The sequence below is a fragment of the Nothobranchius furzeri genome, chromosome 15 (assembly GCF_043380555.1).
Source record: "Nothobranchius furzeri strain GRZ-AD chromosome 15, NfurGRZ-RIMD1, whole genome shotgun sequence".
Lineage (NCBI taxonomy): Eukaryota > Metazoa > Chordata > Actinopteri > Cyprinodontiformes > Nothobranchiidae > Nothobranchius > Nothobranchius furzeri.
Genome location: NC_091755.1, coordinates 26657705 through 26676184, shown reverse-complemented (window position 1 = coordinate 26676184; position 18480 = coordinate 26657705). Strand labels below are relative to the sequence as shown.

General features: G+C 42.7%; 1 protein-coding gene across 1 annotated transcript in view; it reads left to right on the top strand.

Annotated features, from left to right (window-relative positions):
* The first annotated feature begins 1108 nt into the window (after window positions 1–1108).
* The window catches only part of b4galnt1a (beta-1,4-N-acetyl-galactosaminyl transferase 1a), a 66714-nt gene continuing 49342 nt past the window's right edge, over window positions 1109–18480 (top strand). Inside the window, exon 1 of the mRNA XM_054745908.2 lies at window positions 1109–1295. The gene's annotated coding sequence lies outside the window, so the exon portion shown is untranslated. The remainder of the gene's footprint in view (window positions 1296–18480) is intronic.

Below are 18480 nucleotides of genomic sequence, written 5' to 3'. Positions count from 1 at the left end.
TAGAAATGCAATATAGAAAGGTGGAAAAAAGGGTGAAGCTCCTGATTTATCATTATTTACCGCTAGAGGTCACCCAAACATTTCTGAAATAAATATCAAAGGCTTCTTTATTGGTGGCAAAATAAATATATGTGAGGGTGAGTTAGACCACAGATTTTACAAACATCACACGATGCATTTACTCGTGTTAAAATAAACAAAATAAGCCTGTCAATCTGGAAAAGATTAATAATAAAGCTAACTGAAATGACTGTGTCCATGTGAGATGTAGACCACAAAGTACAAAGCAGAAGATATTTGACTTTATTTTTTAAACTACTACTTATTATTTTAAAACAATGTAGAAGTTTAGTCAAGGAAATGCAAGAAAGTGAGATGCAACGGTTCTAACAGTAAACATTGTTGAAGGGAATAAACACAAAATTAACAGATCATTTGCGACATGCACAAAGTTGAAGTTGGTTCCCATACCTGTCAATTCCAACCAAAATGTTCACTCCCTGAGCAAAACTGGAGGAAAAATATTCCTGCAAGTTATAGAAAGAAGAATGTACTGTCAATTCAGAATTTAATGTTTAATTATTATTATTATTATTATTATTATTATTATTATTATTATTATTATTGTTGTTGTTGTTGTTGTTGTTGTTGTTGTTGTTGTTGTTAGTTTTGCAGTGAGAAAATGCAGCTAAAAGAAGAAATTGAGAGATGTGCAAATCTGGAGGTGGGGACAGGACAATAAAAATGTTGGGTTGAAAGAAAAACTGAAACTGTGCGTTTTTAATGTTTTACGAACTCTAATGATCTAGTTCAGGGGTATATGAGTTGTAGCTTCATAATAGGAGCAAACTGAAGATTTAGGTTGAAATTGTCTTTTTTATAAACGGGAACCATGCAGAAATGGGAACCAACATCGTCATTTTTTCACGATTTTATAAACATTTTAGGATGATTTTCTATAAATAAATACATTTTAAAAAAAGAGCTTTGCGCGTGTTGCGTGTCTCAGAATGAAAACACTTTTGGCATGTAATGAGCTTTCTTCTCCAGCACCACGCCCATCATCTGACTCTTGTTCCGTCAAGAGAAAGCCTAAATTAGATGACAGATGCGCCTGAGTCCATGGCTGCAGACACGACACGCTGTTTGCATAGTGTACAAAAGGAGTGGCCCGACAGCGCCTGACTTTAGTAGACTTCCTGACAAAGACACGAGGACCTCGCCCACAAGTCGTCTTATCGGACCTCAGGTGACGGATTTGCACCACCAGAACATCTTTAACAGGAGCCGTCACAGTAAGACAAATACGTTTTTATTTACAACGTTATTGGGTGGAGATATTTGATTCATTATCCGAGCCAATGGTTAAAGCATTTAATCAAATAATGTGGCAGAATAAAGTGGAAGTTAGCTCATTTAAAAAAAATAAATTAATCCAATTATTAACCTTAAAAAGAGTACAGACACATTTAAAAAAAAAATCTCCATTTTAACTTTTGTGGTCTAGCATCTAAATGTGTTTGACAAAGCTGACTTTTCCTTTTGTGGTTTTTAAACTAGACCGAATGAAATAAGTAGCCTATGTTGGATGTAGCATTTAAATTGTACTCAAACGTCATAAAAGCTGTACTTTATTCATGTTGCACCTTGCTAGTGCCAGGTTGGCTGTCAGGACTCCCTCAGATCTTAGATTCAACAAGGCGATAAAGTTCTGGTCTATCAGGTCATGATGCCATCACTCAGCTGCAGCAGACTGAACATTCTGTCTGAATCCCTCCCATTTCAAACTGAAAACTGGTGACTTTGGAGGCTATTGTGATCCAGTGAGCTATTTTTCATGTTTAAGAAACCAGTTTGAGATGACATGAGTTTTGTGACATGATGGATTGTCTGCTGACAGATGGGCCCATGTAGTGCTGAAGGTTTTATTTTAAACAACGTTCTGAATGGATCCATGCTTCATGTTGCAGACACCAAACTCTGACCAATCTTAGCATTGCAAAAGAGCAAGATACATATGTTTTTGTGTCTTATTGTTCAGTTTTAGTGAGCATGTGTACATTTCATTCTCATTTCCTTGTTTCTATCTGCTGTTCATCGAGATTCAACATGTTTTCCACACTTTGGTTTACAGGAAATGGTTATTTAAACATCTGTCCTACTGTGACCTTGAACCAAATGGTGCAACATTTCAAACATTCCTTATCTTGTGTGCAGAGGTTAAAAATGACTGCCTGCTGCACTAACGTTTCAAACATTTAGATTATAGCAAGTCAGACTTTCCTTTTTGAATATTCAGATAAATGTTTTTCCTTTTTTTTAAATTTTGGCAGCCTCACTGACTTTCATATCAATGTGTAAGATGATTGAGGCATTTTTCATCAATTCATCAAAAGAGATAGATAAGAAATGTTGTTAGGAAAGAGTCTACTATTACTTGTTAACATAATTCTGATTCATCATTTGAGTTCTGGAGCAGTCACGTTGCATGAATGATTATAGGTCAAAGTTAAGTGACATAACAAATAAATTAAACTATTCTCGTAAAATATACTGAAATAGAAGGTGATGAACTTAAAAGCAGCCAAAGCCCAAAGAAAAACTCTTAAATAACCTGAAGAATGATTTATTTTAGGATTAAAGGATTATTTTTTTACCATCTGGGTTCCTGGAAGCAGCACGTCATGATGTCAATACCTCTGCATCACACTGTTTGCTTGCATCTTTGTTTCCGCTACTTCTTTATCCACTGTGACTATATTTGGGAGGATCATGTGTCTGTAGTGTTTACAGAAACAGTTGTCAGTTTGTATGTGTCGAAAGATGAAACTGTTCAACCATTAGTTTCTCTTTTATAACAGGACATTTTTATAATGCTTTGTGTTAATAACTCAAATTTTCCAGATACTGGAAAGCCAAGCATTTTGTTTACTAGAGTCCTGAATACACACCTTAAACAGAGCTGGGCAGACCTTTGCACCTGGATGTTTATGGTTGCTGTAGAGTTGGTAAATGTAGTCATTTAAGAGCTTAATATGTTACCTCTACTTATGACCAATAAGCTGTGATACTCTATAAAAATATAGCATATCAACCTGCTTGGTCTTTGGATGTTTAATCATAAAATTCTAGGATTCTTTGTTTATTCAGGGATTGTGGAACACTTCGTCTTGATTCAAGGAAAGAGTCAGGTTTATAAAAAGTAAGAATTTATTTTCCAAACAATTAAAACATGACAAGTTAACTAATATTTACTGTGATGGATGGATCTAGGTAGATGGAATAGGATGTATGGTGCCTATGTGTGAATGTGATGTTATCAGAACTTTCGTATCTAGGAGAACTGAGTTCTGGGTGTAAAAGGGAAGAATTTGGGTTGCGAATTTGGGAACACAGGATGACAACGTGTTCCTCCTGAAATGTCAACAAGGTTGCAGTATCCTTCTGGGCTTTTAGGAAGATGGCGTGTAAAATCCACCTTAGAGGATGGGACGTATGTCTGCAGATGACTAGTGGCATATAGGTCAATATGTAGGGGGAAATTGACCATTTCTGGACATTACATTGCTGTACAGATAATGAGCTACAGCAGCAAAACTGTCTAGTCTTCTTCAATGGTCATCTATGGATAGTGTGTTTCAAAGTTTAAAGAGATTATAATTATAAATAATTATTATTCCATCCATCCGTTTCCATCCGCTTATCCGGGGTCGGGTCACGGGGCAGCAGCCTAGCAGGGAAGCCCAGTCTTCCCTCTCCCGAGCCACTTGGGCCAGCTCTTCCAGGGGAATCCCAAGGCTTTCCCTGGCCAGCCGAGAAACCTAGTCCCTCCAGCGTGTCTCCTGCAGTGAGCTGATGTTTACGAATGAATTAAATCTTTTTTTATGGGTTTTCAAAGTGAATGATGAGAGTCAAGTCCTTGTAGAGAACTGTTCATCTGGTCTTCCAGCAAACTGCTCCAGCGAAAGCTGTAGATCACAGTCTGATGAAGCCAACAGGACGAAATAATCTGCAAAAAGCGGAGACCCGATCCTCAGGCCATGAAAACGGATCCCCTCAACACCTTGGCTTTGCCTAGAAATCCTGTCCTTAAAAGTTATGAACATAATCGGTGACAAAGGGCAGCCTTGGCAAAGTCCAACTGTTACCAGAAGTGAGCCCGACTTATGCCGGCAACGTGGACCAAGCTCTGACACCAGTCATACAGAGACCTAATTGCCCATATCAAAGGGCCTGGTACTCCATACGCCCAGAGTACCCCCCTCAGGGCCCCCCTAGGGATGATGTCGAACATCTTCTCCAAATCCACTAAACAGTTGGGTGAACCCCCACGAACCCTCCAGGACCCCCCTAAAGGAATAGAGCTGGTCCAGTGTTCCACATTGCTCCTCCTGAATCCGAGGTTCGACAATCCGATGGGCCTTCCTCTCCTGATCACCTGAATAGACGTTACCACGGAGGCTCAAGAATGTGATCTCCCTGTAGTTGGAACACACACTGCGGTTCTCCTTTTTAAATAGTGGAACCACCACCCCAGTCTGCCAATCCAGTAATTAATATTGAACATTGACCAAAATATTTGTGATTTTTATGGAAATAGATGAAAACAACAGAAGAACTGAAATGTATTGCATGTATTAAGAAAACTCTGGATCTTTATCAGGATGCGTTTTGTCCTAATGACGATCCTTATGGAGCTTAGATTTAGTTAATAGAATACTTTGTTTGTTTATTAAGATCCCCATTAGCCACTGTTAAAACAGTTGCTATTCTTCCTGGGGTCATAGCATCATCCCAAAAAAAATACATTATTCATGCATCAACACTGGGCTCACAAACAATCCATTTCACTATACAATATAAATCTCCACTATAAGAGCACACCACATTCCACCCAATACAGCACCAAAATAACATACATTTCCTGTAACATAAAATGCAAATTACTCCACACATACTGGACAAAAAAACATAAAATTAATAAAACATAAAACTCATCTTCCTCAAACTCGTCTAAAAAGGGTATAAATAAATATCCGCAACCTCCTACAAAAATCACTCCTTTGTAGTTGACTCCTCAAAAATTTTGGTAAGCTATTCCATTCCACCATAGCTCTATCTATACAATACTGACCTATGAAGAAAATTAGTTCGACTAACTGGCAACAAAAAGCAGCCATCAGCTTGACGTGTAGCATGTTGGTGAACCTCTCTAAAAAATGTCAACTGAATTAAAAAAAATGTCTGGTGTCTGTATTTATAACATCCCAAATACATTTTATAAGTAAGTACTTTATTCTACTCCTTACACCCATCCATGCTAGAGCAGTATGCATGTCCTCACAACTCCTTCTAAAAGAACAATTTAAGACTAATCAAGCAGCCTTATTTTGTGCGACCTGTAACTTATTTAAATTCACTCCCGTAGTAGCAGCCCAAATTACTGCACAATAGTCCAAGTGACACAAAACAATAGCTTCAACTAATACTTTTTCTACTTAAATATGGAATGCATTGTCTACCATTCCTCACCATTGCCATGTTCTTTCCCATTTTAATTAAAATCTGTTTCACTTGACATTTCCAACTTAGCGTTTCATCAATTGTTAAACCCAGTAACCTAACTTCTCTAACCTGTTCAACTGGCATTTCCCTTTTACATAAATTCAATACAGGTTCTCTCAACAAATGAGGTGATCCCATCACCATACATTTAGTCTTCTCCACATTAATGGCTAACTTATTTTCATTAATCCACCCTTCTACTAACCTCAGTTCCTTTTCCAAAATAGAATTTAATTCCTCCAGATTCCTTTCCGCTACATATAAAGTCAAATCATCTGCATATAATACAATTGTGGCACATTCTTACATAAATGGAAGGTCATTAGTAAAAATTGACTAACAATGGTCCAAGACATCTTCCCTGCGGAACCCCACATAAAAGATTCTTCCTTCGAGAATAACTGCCATTAAACAATACCATACCATACCATAGAGATGTGCGCGGGCCTACTTCTGCTAACATGCATATGTTTGTGATGGGTAACTACCCTCCAATCTTCAGTTTTTATCAGTAATTTAGTGATTTAATGATCTGTATTCAAAAACGAAGGAATATAACTACTTCCCACCCACCCAAAACCCTCGTAACTATGGGAAAATCAAACCCATGTCCAAAATCCCATTTTTGCTTGATGCCTTCAGCAGAAAAACAAAGTGAAAGTCAGCTTCACTTTTTGACAGCTTTATTTCAGTGATTTTTACCTTGGTGTGTCATAGCTGTTGCTAAGGATGATGTTTATTTACTTCAGATATAAAGGCCCTAAGGTTAAGAATTTGAAAGTATGTTTGGTTATATAAAACCTCACAGAAACCCATAATGTGCCAAAGATGGAGACTGATGCATGTCAGAGCCTGCTAGGTCTGATCCAAACCCTCTAGAGTTTACCTCATCACTTTAGTTCTGTTCATCATGCAGAAGAAAAAGAAGAAAGTATAATTTCTATAGCGCCTCTCAAGATAAAAATCACGAGGTGCTTAAGGCGCAAAAGTTTACTCCTGGTGCTCCACAGATAAAGTGAACGGATTAGATTTAAACGAAGTTGCATGCTGTCTATAATTTATTAATTAGTTACGAAATGTAAATTTGCTCAAAGGTTGATTAAGAAACTCATGTACCTTCAGTTCACCCTGGATTTAGATTGGACAGGACGGTGAGAGAACAAAAAAGAAAAATAAATCAAACGGCACCAGGCCAGAGACCTAGAATAGGAAGAACAATTTAAAAGGGCGACACATGCTGCAATAACAACAATATACATGAAGGTAAACACACATTCAAATTCAGAATGGTTGTTGTTGCACTTGCCTTAGCACTTTCTAGAACACTAAAGGGATAAACCACAGTCAGCTATAAACACTCTCCAAGATTTGCCAGAAATTTGAAGCCTAACCTCAAAGGTGGAGCTTGTGTTCCTCAGGTGAAGCAACAAGCCTCTCAAGCTCTGCCTGTTACTCCACTTTTAAAAATGTGCAGGATTATTCAACAGTTTGAGGGCTGAGAGAGCAGCTGGGGTCATGACTAATGAAAATCTGGTTTGCAAAAGTAGAGTAAACTGTGGACCTGAGACAGATGAAAAAAAATGACACAAATAAGACATGACATGAGTATAAATACATGGCAGTTAGAATGTTAACATGTTTGATTAACGTGTATGATTAATTGTATCTATTGTATTTATTATAATTCATCCAAGCAGCCTGCTGCAATTATATTGCAAACATTGACAACATATTTTTGATCAGTACTCTTTGTCGTAATTCAGGCCATGCATAGCTCAAATATAAGTTATTTAATTAGAAAGGTTCCATATCATGCGTAGGCGCAGTATATGATAGAATATTACCGTTGGCACTATTGAGATGTCATTTTCCCTAAACACAAGGTTTATTTATTTTTTTTGTCAACTTTAATTTGTACCCAGAAATAAAATTGCATCTTAGGCAAGTCATTTGCTGTATTAGCTATGGTAGTCCTGTGGTTAAGGCATCTGTCTGAGCACCCTAACCACTGGACTACCAAGTCTGTTACATGATAGCAGTTGCCTAAAGCCTGGTTCATGCTTCTGCGTCAGTGCAGAGACACGCAACGCCATCATCCGTCCTTGAGGGCCTGCTGGAGAGCCACGCAAGGACGGACTGAGTCAAGCTCTCTTTTCTAAACATCTGTCCTTCGAGACGGAGAACGCAAGCTTGTGATTAGTTAGGGCACCGCTGTCGTCTACACCGCCGCCATTTTGCGCCCTCAAAAACATAAAGAGAGCCGAGGATATCTAGCAGCAAACACGGAGAAGCTTGAAGAATACCTCGCAAAAAAATTAACAATATGAACGTTTAATTCCCCCCGTGACTGGAGGAGTGAAAAAATACGTAGCAAGCGTTTTATTTGTGGACAGAAATGACAGGAAACATCGGTTTAAAGGTGGCGACTGCATGAAATGGTGGAGGAGAATGAGAGACAAATTTGTCTGTGTTAAAAAGTCTCTTATATACAAAAAACACAATATAAGCACACTATCTTGGACCGGATACATGGCAGGATACCACAGAACAGCGCTACGCCTTATGTTGTCCTGCCAGGGAATTGCTTTGCAACACTCCCCAGGAGACGGAGAAGTATGAGAGCAAAAAGCTTCCGTCAATCTGTGCATGTCTGTCCCTTGCGGAGCTGACGGAGAAGCATGAATTATAGCCACAAATCCTGTGCTGGTCAGAGGAGACGGGTTTCAGACCAGAGACTAGCTTCAGGGCAAGGAGCAGGGCCTGATGACGAGATTAATTTCCATTAAGGATTTACAGGATTTTCAAAGTAAAACTCAAAATTTGCATCTGAAACAGGAAAATGCAGGAATGCAGCCAAAATTTGGTTTGGGTTATTTTTTATTTTAAATTTTTATGAGGAAATGACAATATCACATGGTAAAAAGCTCCCAAAAGTGAATTTTCTATGATATGGTCCTTTTTTATTTTTATTTATTTTTTACCGTGTCCTGTCTGGCTGTGAAGCAAAAAGAATTGATGTCTGAAAGCTGGTAACAAGCCTTACAGATTTACTCTCAGGTGGAGCATCTGCTTTTAATGTCACGCCTGATACTTAAAACTTTATTGTTGTTGTTTTTGAATGCTTTGTAATTCCGACCAGACACGGAGTCAGAGGTGGAAGAGAAAGGAAAAGACAAAATGGGGAGAAGGGGGGAAGGGGGTGGGGGGGTGGGGGTCCACAAAATTAAACAATAATTAACAAGAGTCTGCTTCTAGACCTGCAGAAAGAGAAAGAATAGAAGAAAAAAATGGAACACACAACAATACATCAGGAGCAAGCAATCACCGCGTCAACCTGATGGTGAAATATAAAATCAACATTGCTTAACTGAACAATCACACGATAATAAATCATAGTGCATGTAGTGGCAACGACAGCCTTAAGACATTTGTTGAACGTACCCATGGGGGGGGGGGGGGGGGGGGGCACAACCAGCAGCTGGCAGAGCCCCTGGAGATCTCAGCGGCAAGCCCACAGGCCCGCCCGCAGCCTCCTACCCCCTAGCCGGCCGAGCCCGGGACCCAGCGACCCGGTACCCAGGGGCGACCACCCCCGCCGGGGACCCAGCAGAGCCCAGGGACCCAGACCCCACCAGGCAGCCACCGGGATTGACCAGGCAGGCGCCAAAGATCTTAAACCCCCTGACCCGGGAGCCACGAACACTCAGGCAGACCAAGGCACCACACCCCACACCAGGTGTGGCAGGGGGAGGGGAGACGAAGATCTATATCATAAAAAGAAGTCCCAGGAGAAGGGAGGAGTCAAAGGCCCCACCTGACATATACAGTCATACACAAACACAGTCACACACTCCCTCCCTCATGTTCACACATGCACATACAACCAAAGACTTACAAAAATGCATGCCGGACTCCCACTCATGCTCCCCATACACACTCTATTCACTCTGGTCCCGGTACTGCTGCACATTGGGTACAACCATCACCGGTTACCAGAATTTGACCCTTTCTGCTGGGGTGCTGATGAGCAGGCTCCCCCGCCCAATGCTGAGCACAGCAACCCACAACCCCAGACCCCAACCGGACGGCCAGATCTCCCTCCTAGCCTCCAGCCCCAGGAAACCAAGCGACAACAGAGGTGTGCTGAGACCCCTAGTCTCCCTCCGCCTGCTCCAATATAGTGTTGTGTGTTGATGAGGTGTATTCCATGGCTGTGGTGAGCGGGCAGTGGGGGCATTGTCTGGCCTATGCCAGCTGATGCCACCACACCACCCCACTTGCACCCACAGCCCTCGGTGTCTTAAGTGCAATTTAAAATTGGAAGTGGGCACAGGCACTCTGGAGGAGGCTGAGAAATCCCCCTGCCAAGTGCCGTTGAATGTGCTCACTCCCAAGGTCCTAAGTGTGTGTTTGTGTGGAATGTCTTCGGTGGACGTGTATAAGATGAAAATAAAATTGGGGGACAGGTTGCCACAGGAATGCGGAAATGGAGTCTATACCCGCACTCCCTGACTTGTCCACCTCCCAAGGTCCTATGTGCATGTTTGTGTGATGATGTGAGGGAGCAGGAGGAGAAAAATATGCAAGGATGGGGAGGAATGGCTGGTTGGGCTAACTGGCTCCAATAGGCACTACCGTTGTCAAATTGCCACCCAGGGCATGGAGACCCCAGCCCATCCTGCCAGGGCCCAAAGCAGCAGCATTGCCGAGCCTCACGGAGCCCGAGGGCACCAACCCAGCCCCACCCCAGCAGAATATCTATGCCTATCCCTGCATTTGCACAACTTCCAGAATATATAAGACATAGGACATCCAGGTAAGGTTGGGTCCTCCTCCTCCTGGGCCTCCCCCTCCCCTGTGATGAGACAGCAGAGGAGCCAAGGTCTACCCGAGGCCGCCGAACCCGGGCCAGGCACTGCTGCATGTGCCCGCCTCCTTCCCGGCAGCATACATGCCAGGACCCGACCCCCAAGACCCCGCCCAGATCCCCACACGGGGCCTTCCACCCCCACACCCTGAGCCCCCAGGCACCCACCCAAGGGCAAGGCAGCCACCAGGCAGTGACCCATGGCCACCGCCAAGACCCCCAAGGGGCCCCACTCACACCCACCAGTAGTCCACCCCACGAGGCAACCCAAGCACCTCCAGAGGGGGGCAACGGCCCCCCAGTCCCAGACACCCCCAGTGAACCCACCTCCAGGGAGCATCCGGATACTCCAAACTCAGACCCTCCACCCCCCCACCCACATCATCCCGCAGGACAATATCAATGGTCCCCCATCATCGCTATGTGATGGAACCGATCAAAGGAGCCCAGAGAGATTGATTTGAGGTGGAAGCAGAGGCTAAATCAAGTTTAATATGATCTAACAAAATATTTCTATACTGGTTAATGCAGAGAGTTTCTCTATTTTTCCAATTTAAGAGGATAGTTTTCTTAGCGATGCATATGGCAGTCAGAACCACATGAACCAAAGATGTTTCAATCGGGCCATTGTCCAGGTTTCCCAGTAAACAAAGGCAGGGGGAAGTTGGGATATGACATTTCAGACGTTTTGACAGATCCTCACATACTCTACCCCAAAATTCTTGGACAGGTGGACAGGACCACAGCGCGTGAATGTAATTGTCAGGAATGTTGTTTGTGCAGTGTGTACAGGTGTCAGAAGACACAAACCCCATCTTGAACATCCGATGACCTGTATAGTGTACTCTGTGTAGAATTTTGTACTGAATTAATTGTAAATTGGGGTGTCTGATCATTTTAAAAGTTTTTAAACACGTTTGGGACCAGAAGTTCTGGTCAAAGCTAACTGATAGATCCACCTCCCATTTTTCAATAGGGATTGCAAATTTTATCATCTATTTTGGACAGTGTCTTATATACTTTAGACAGTAGTTTGGGGGGTTTGAGATTATACAAGTCAAATACCCTTGGTGGTGTTTGTAATTCTATTTTATTGAGCTTAAATTTTTGTTTGACTACAGATTTAATTTGGTGATATTCTAAAAAGCTATTCTTATCCATTCCAAATTGGGAGACTATTAAATGGGATGAAGTCCAGTCCTTCATCAGGGTTCCCACGCGTCCTGGAAAACCTGGAAAACCTGGAAAATGATAGTCCAATTTTCCAGTCATGGAAAACACATGGAAAATGGGGGGAATTGCAAAATGTCCTGGAAATTTTTGAGTTGTCCTGGAAAATAATTTTCCCTCCATGTGAATAAACAAACAGATTAAACATTTTGGGCAATATTGGGCTGTAACGCTTCTCCTTTAATTTCTGCATCTAGCTGGCACAGCGCCCCACATGACGCTTCCAACCAATCAGATTGCATATTCCCCTTCAGTTCCAGTTCCACTTCTGTTTTTCCAACTGTCTTTTTGGCTAGATTTACAGATTTTTCACCCCTAGATTTATTTCTCTAAAGAAGGGCCAAAAGTAGCGACTCGGTTCACGAGTATTGCTTTATCGCAGTTTATAGAGCGAGAGGTTTTTCTCCTTCTCTCTGTTGAGTGACAAAGGAGCAGCGGAGAGCTTTTGTTTTTTTCACTCATGCGATGAGACGAGCGAACATGAGGAGAGCTTCGGGATAGCAAGGGATAGCAGGTAGTCTACCGGACCCGCACTCCACTCAGTAATTCTTATTTGTTCTATCGTCTGACAGCAGAAACAAAAATATGTGAATGATAAAAATGTCATGAATTCGATTCTATCAAAATACTAAGTATGTGCTCAGAGGACAGAGCCTCAGCTGTTCATACTGTTTTTAGCTAGCTACACAGACCGCAGCCAGGAGGCAGTGAGAACTGAAGACTGGCATGGTCATTGAACAAAGTTAACGTAATTAAATTGAATTCAACACGGCTAAATTAATAACTAGAATGATTTTAAGTGTTAACTATATATTTATCATGGTAATGCTACGTACAGTCCAGACTAAAATGGTAGCGAACAACTACAAGTACTTATCTCTGAGGTAGAAAAAAAATATTTTTCAGGTCCAATATGTCTTTGGTGTTAGCGGGAGATATTACCCTAGTCATCTACCCTGAATCTTGTTTCTGGATGACTGGACTAACCTAAAATGACCAATACTGGAACAACAAAATGCAGTTTAACATCCAACTATGTGGAATATGCAGTAAAGTGTAATGTGGTGTGTACAGTAAGTATAATACATAGAATATGAAAGATATGAAAGAGCTAAGGTTTGAAAAGCAGGCCAAATTTATTGAATAAACAGTCAATATAAACAGTAACAATGTTTCAAAATATGTCTTTGTGTCCTTTATAGGCAGGAGTGAGTGATGTCAGGAAGACGGTGCAAATTCAAAACTTTTCAAAACTGGCTTTTTGCTAGCCCCAAGACTCTCTGCCTATGTGTTGGGGTTTACCCCGGTGGACGAGAGGGTAGCTTCCCTGTGCCTTCAGGTCGGGGAACGGGCCCTGACTGTAGTTTGCACTTATGGGCTAAATATCAGTTCAGAGTACCCACCCTTTTTGGAATCCCTGGGAAGAGTGCTAGATAGTGCTCCATCAGGGAACTCCATTGTCCTGCTGGGGGACTTCAGTGCTCACCTGGGCAATGACAGCATGACCTGGAGGGGTGTGATTGGGAGGAACGGCCCGCCTGATCTGAACTCGAGTGGTGTTTCATTATTGGACTTCTTTGCAAGCCGCAGTTTGGCCATAACGAACACCATGTTTGAACATAAGGATGCCCATCGGTACACTTGGTACCAGGGTAGCCTAGGTCACAGGTCGATGATAGAATTTGTAGTCTTATCATCTGACCTACGGCCATATGTTTTGGACACCCCAGTGAAGAGAGGAGGGGAGCTGTCAACTGATTACCACCTGGTGGTGAGTTGGATCAGATGGCAGGGGAAGATGCTGCGTAGACCTGGCAGACCCAAACGCATAGTGAGGGTCTGCTGGGAATGCCTGGCAGAAGAACCTGTCAAGACGGTCTTCAACTCCCACCTCCGGCAGAGCTTTGACCGTGTCCCGAGAGCAGTGGGGGACGTTGACTCCGAGCGGGCCTTGTTCCACTCTGCGATTGTTGAGGCGGCTGTTGCTAGCTGTGGTCGCAAGGTGGCCGAAGGCAGTCGTGGTGTTAACCCCCGTACCCGATGGTGGACACCAGAGGTTCGGGGAGCTGTCAGGCTGAAGAAGGAGGCCTACAAGGCGTGGCTGGTGTGTGGGTCTCCGGAGGCAGCAGGCAGGTACCGGATATCCAAGCGGGGTGCAGCAGTGGCATTAGCCAAGGCAAAATCTCGGGCGTGGGAGGAGTTTGGTGAGGCCATGGAGAAAGACTATCGATCGGCTCCAAAGAGGTTCTGGCAAACTATCCGGCGCCTCAGGAGAGGAAGGCAGCAACTCGCTCACACTGTTTACAGTGGGGATGGGGAGCTGCTGACGTCAACTGGGGCTATAGTCGGACGGTGAAAGGAATACTTTGAGGAGCTCCTCAATCCCACCTACGCGCATTCCGAGGAGGAACCAGAGCCAGGAGACATGGGGATGGACTGCCCAATCTCGGGGGCAGAAGTTGCTGAGGTAGTCAAACAACTACACAGCGGCAGAGCCCCAGGGGCTGATGAGATTCATCCTGGGTATCTCAAGGCTATGGATGTTGTAGGGCTGTCGTGGTTGACACGTCTCTGCAACATTGCGTGGTCATCGGGGGCAGTTCCTGTGGAGTGGCAGACTGGGGTGGTGGCCCCCATCTTTTAGAAGGGTGACCAGAGGGTGTGCTCCAACTATAGGGGGATCACACTCCTCAGCCTCCCTGGAAAAGTACTGGAGAGGAGGGTCCGATCGATAGTCGAATCTCAGATTGAGGAGGAGCAATGTGGTTTTCGTCCTGGCCGTGGAACTGTGGACCAGCTCTATACCCTTGCAAGGGTGATGGAGGGGGCATGGGAGTTTGCCCAACGAATCCACATGTGTTTTGTGGATTTGGAGAAGGCTTATGACTGTGTCCCCAGGCGCACTCTGTGGGGGACGCTCCAGGAGTATGGGGTGGGTGGCTTTCTGTTAAGGACCATTCAGTCCCTTTACCAAAGGAGCGTGAGTTTGGTCCGCATAGCCGGGAGTAAGTCGGACCTTTTCCCGGTGAGGGTTGGACTCCACCAGGGCTGCCCTTTGTCACCGGTTCTGTTCATTACCTTTATGGACAGAATTTCTAGGCGCAGCCGTGGTGTGGAGTGTGTCGAGTTTGATGGCAGGAGAATCTTGTCTTTGCTTTTTGCGGATGATGTGGTCCTCCTAGCTTCATCCAGCTCTGACCTTCAGCTCTTGCTGGGTAGGTTCGCGGCCGAGTGTGAAGCGGCTGGGATGAGGATCAGCACCTCCAAATCTGAGACCATGGTTCTCGACCGGAAAAGGGTGGCTTGCCAACTCCGGGTCGGGAGAGAGGTCCTACCTCAAGTGGAAGAGTTTAAGTATTTCAGGGTCTTGTTCACGAGTGAGGGTAGGAGGGATCGGGAAATCGACAGGCGGATTGGTTCGGCGTCTGCAGTGCTGCGGACGTTGAGCCGATCTGTCGTGGTGAAGAGGGAGCTGAGCCAGAAAGCCAGGCTCTCGATTTACCGGTCAATCTACGTCCCAATCCTCACCTATGGTCATGAGCTTTGGGTAATGACCGAAAGAACGAGATCGCGGATACAAGCGGCCGAAATGAGTTTCCTCCGTAGGGTGGCCGGGCTCAGCCTTAGAGATAGGGTGAGGAGCTCGGACATTCGGGAGGGACTCTGAGTAGAACCGCTGCTCCTCCGGATCAAAAGGAGTCAGTTGAGGCCGTTTGGGCATCTGGTCAGGATGCCTCCTGGACGCCTCCCTGGGGAGGTGTTTCGGGCATGTCCTGCCGGCAGGAGCCCCCGCGTCGACCCAGGACACGTTAGAGAGGTTACATCTCCAATCTGCTCCGGGAACGCCTTGGGGTCCTGCCAGAGGAGCTGGTGGAGGTGGCCGGGGAGAGGACGGTCTGGAGCTCCCTAGTTGGGATGCTGCCCCCGCGACCCAGACCCGGATAAGCGGAGGAAGACGACGACGATTTCATTCATCACAGTGGATTAACCTGGTTCAGTTGCTGAGCAGAACAAAAACAGGACATAGAGATGACTTGATGATCCCACAATGTCACACCTCTGGTATGAACTAAAGTAGAGAATAACTTCTGTTTTAGTTGTGTTGCATTGTAAGTAGAGGAAAGCAGGTGGGCTTGTGAAAGACAAAAATCTTTCCACAACTATATTGTCAAAATAACGGTGTAGGTAGGTACAATATCATATATGTTTCTAAATATATCGGGATATCGGCAAACCGTAGTTATGATAACTTGACTTGTACACTGAAAAAGTCTTGAAAATGTCCTGGAAAAGTCCTGGAAAATAATTTCAAGAATAGAGTGGGAACCCTGTTCATATATGTGTTCCAGGTATAGGATCCTTCCAGTCCGGAAGGTTCATCATTTGGTTATTTTGCAAAATGTCAGGATTATTCCAGATAGGTGTGCGTCTGCATGGTACTAGTGAAGACTCTGTCATTTTTAGATACTCCCACCATGCTGTCAGAGAGGTGCTGATACTAATACTTTTGAAGCTTTCATGTTTTCTTATGCTTGAGCTAATAAATGGTAAGTCTGAAAGCTCTATCGTATTGCAAAGTGTGTTCTATATCCAACCAGGACTCACCAAGTGCGTTCTCTTGCAACCATCTTCACTGAAAAAAGTGTTTCTTTGAAAAAACTTGAAAAAACCATGTCAACTGGTAACACACAGTTGAATCAAGTTTGTTCAAAGTGAACTATAAAGTTTGATTAAAGTAAGATTTTCATTTAGATTTCTTTAAAATTTTAAGCTCATTAAAATTATCCCAACTCCTTTGGTCCAACTTAAAAATGACAAGTTAATTGAAATTACCAAACTACCTTGGTGTAACTTAAAAATTTCAAGTTCATTGAAATTATCCTAACTCCTTTGTCCAACTTAAAAATTTTAAGTTTATTGAAATTATCTTAACTCCTTTGGTCCAATTTATAAATTTCAAGTTAATTGAAATTACCCAACTACTTCGGTCCAACTTAAAAATTCACAAAAAATCAACTCTATATATATTAAAAAAACTCTTTGAAAGAACTTGAAGAAACCATGTCAACTGGTAACACACAATCTAATTAAGTTTGTTCAAAATGAAATACAAGGTGTGACTAAAGTTAGAATTTCATTCTGATTACATTGAAATTTGAAGCTCATTTTAACTACTTGGTCTAACTTGACTAAATCAACTCTATTTTCTACTACATTGTTTTTACTTTACAGTGTAAAACTACAAATTAAACAATGTGCGCTTGTTCCTACATAAAATTTTGCCTTCTAACTTTGTAAAAATAAGTACAAAATACATGAAATGTTATAGAAAATACAATACGCAAAATGTAACAAAATTTAATACAAATGCTCTCACAGTTTAACAACACAATGACTTCACATAGTGAATTGCATATAACATCAAAAAGCCAGACATTAAAACTGAATTGTAAACATTTTGGGGAATACCATTGAAGGAAGATAAATGTAATAGCTCGTTATTTTCAGCTGGCTCTGAACAAATCTAACACAGTACAAAAATGACTGAACAATACCTATATCACAAGGAAATTCCAGTGCCTGAGGGTGTACTGCAACTCTCAGTTCTGTCTTTGCTTCAATACACCTGAATAAAATGGCTGAAAAACCTCAGTATGCAGTTCAGGAATCCATAGCCCTGTTAATGACCAGATTATTTGATTCAGGTGTGTTGAAGCAGAGACACAATTAAACGTTGCCGTATACTGGCACTCGAAAACTAGAATTGCTAAACACGGGTTTAAAAAGTCAGCTGATGTACCATCAATGGTGCCCTTTTAATTTGAACCATAGGCAAAACTCATTTCACTGAAACCTACATGCAATCCAAAATCCATGGCTGAACCAGAATCAAAACCAAGATGCAGCAAAAGAACAAATCTAAACTGAAGTGCATATAAAAAACAGAGTAGATGACACTTGGCTTTAAAGGGATTTTCCAATCCTAAGTAAAACTTTGGTAAATGAGAAAAAAAAACATTCTGTAACAGCCCAGTTTTTCTCCTGTTTTAGCAGCAGTCTATTTGCTTCGTTTTAGCCCAAAAACAATATAAATTAATTTTAACAAAAGCATTTCATTCCCCTTTACCTTTATTGTTTTATGCTCAACTAAAGTAAACTGTCTGTTGCCAGATCAGGAGAATGACTGGACTGGTTACAGAATGTTTTTTCCCCTCACTTATCTAAGTATTACTTAGAATTGGAAAATCCTAGAAATTCTATTTTCAAATTACTTCACCGTCAGTGAACAATCAAGGCTTAGATTATAGTTTCTGCACCATGCTGGGAAAAAAGACAGCTACAAACAACATACCTGTGCTACAGGTACATTTTGGAAAAGGAAATGGCAAAAACTGATCTTGTGGTTGCAAACCACCAATATTAATTCATATTTAGCAGTTTCACATACAGGTTCTGCACCTTTGGAGACATCTTTTGAGGTTCCAGCTCCATTATAATTTTCTGCAACACCTCAAATGTAAAGCGAAGGACCTTTGGATAAGCCAGATTAAGAATGTAGATCAAACCTAACAGGAGTGCACATGCTGTTCCAACTGAGGACAGTCTATCAAGAACCTCTACTCCTTCGATTACAATCCCAATGTCCTCAGGAGGCCCTTGAAGTTCATCTCCCTCGGACCGGATGACATACACAGCCATCGTGACGTCTTCCAGGTCTTTTTGCATCTCTGCTCTGTGACTGTCCTGCAAAACAACACAAAAGTCTGTCAGCTGGCACATTTAGCTTATCATGGCTGGAATCGTCCCTGTACCGAATT